Source organism: Lontra canadensis, unplaced genomic scaffold, assembly GCF_010015895.1.
Source record: "Lontra canadensis isolate GAN:19392208 unplaced genomic scaffold, GSC_riverotter_1.0 scaffold23, whole genome shotgun sequence".
NCBI classification, from domain to species: domain Eukaryota; kingdom Metazoa; phylum Chordata; class Mammalia; order Carnivora; family Mustelidae; genus Lontra; species Lontra canadensis.
The window spans coordinates 14,926,362-14,928,286 of NW_022631017.1; positions in this window are offsets into that span (position 1 = coordinate 14,926,362).

Sequence of the window (1,925 nt, forward strand, 5' to 3'; positions counted from 1 at the left end):
AAATAGCAAGTCTGAATTTAATTAAAATAACATAAATATGATTTTGTTTTACTCTGACATTTTATAAATCTTTGCAAAGAGTCTTAATTTGGGGGAGGTGGGGAGAAAAGTAAAAACGTGAACTTCTTTTCAGATGCCTCTTTCTATCTCAATATTTTGAGTTATTGTTGAATTTTCAAAGGAAGACAAAAGCTTGCAGTTTGCAAGCTCACTTCATCTATACCCTAAACTCTGTCAACAGCTTAACATTCACCGAGAAGGCATGTTAATCTATCTAGAGATTCCTCCTAAGTTGACCTCTTTGAAACATAATTAATAGCCTGATAAATGAGCAAATAAATGTCAGGAAATGTTAGTTCCCCTTACACGGTATGATCAGTTGTTTCTTTTCTAGTTTAATAACCCCTATAATTAGTACAAAATAGCAAACTGGAAAGTATACTGGACATGGCACAGAAACTCCTAGGTTCTATTCCTGGTGATTTAATTATTTAACATTGAAGCCTATAAAAGTCACTGAAATTTTCTGACTCTCAGTTTCCTTATCTGTGAAATGGATGTACTCTTTTTTTTTTTAATTTTTATTTTCAATATAGTGTTTAATGAACTAAAAAAATAGTAAAAGCCAATTTTGACCTCAGTGTTTTCTCTTGGTGAGATATTCCCTTCTGTCAATTATTATTATTATTTTTTAAATTTCTTTTCAGCGTAACAGCATTCATTGTTTTTGTACCACACCCAGTGCTCCAATGCAACACGTGCCCCCCCCAACACCCAACACCTGGTGCCCCAACCTCCCACCCCCCGCCCCTTCAAAACCCTCAGGTTGTTTTTCAGAGTCCATAGTCTCTCATGGTTCACCTCCCCTTCCAATTTCCCTTAACTCCGTTCTCCTCTCCATCTCCCCATGTCCTCCATGAAATAAGTCAAGCAGAGAGAGTCAATTATCATATGGTTTCACTTATTTGTGGAGCATAACAGATCACATGGATGTACTAACTCTTGCCTGTGATAGCTATGATCAGTCTGTTCTCAGTATTCATTTCTAACTACTTCTGTGTGGTCTTCTTATCCAGCAGAGGTTAGAAAGCTGAAAATCCATATTTCCCAGGCCCCTTGCTGCTAAGGTTTGAAAACAAGTTAGATCCTACCATTTAGAAGTATTTATTCAAGATTTATAAGATGAGAATTAATCAACAAACTGGATGGCTCAGTTTGTTGATTGTCCCTTGGTTTCTAGTTCATGTCATGATCTCAGGATGGTAAGATCGAGCCCCGCACTCAGTGCGGAGTCTGCTTAAGATTCTTCCTCTCCCGGGGTGCCTGGTGGCTCAGTGGGTTAAGACCTCTGCCTTTGGCTTGGGTTGTGGTCCCGGGGTCCTGGGATCCAGACCTGTGTTGGGCTCTTTGCTCGGCGGGGAGCCTGCTTCCCCCCAACCTCTCTCTGCCTGCCTCTCTGCCTACTTGTGATCTCTGTCTGTCAAATAAATAAATAAAATCTTAAAAAAGGGGCACCTGGGTGGCTCAGTGGGTTAAAGCCTCTGCCTTCAGCTCAGGTCATGATCTCATGGTTCTGGGATCGAGCCCCGCATCGGGCTCTCTGCTTGGCTGGGAGCCTGCTTCCCTTCCTCTCTCTCTGCCTGTCTCTCTGCCTACTTGTGATCCATCTCTGTCAAATAAATAAATAAAATCTTAAAAAAAAAAATCTTAAAAAAAAAAAAAGATTCTCTTTCTCCCTCTGCCCCTATCCCTGCTCTGTCTCTGGAAAACAAACAAACAAATAAATAAATAAGATCTTAAAAAAAAAAAAAAAAAGATGGGAGTGACGTGGAAGCAATCTTCCTGCAGCTTTGGCTTTTTCTTTCAGAAAATGGGTTACAAAGATGTGGGGGTTTTCTCCAACAGTGTTCTAGTGTCAGCTCTGC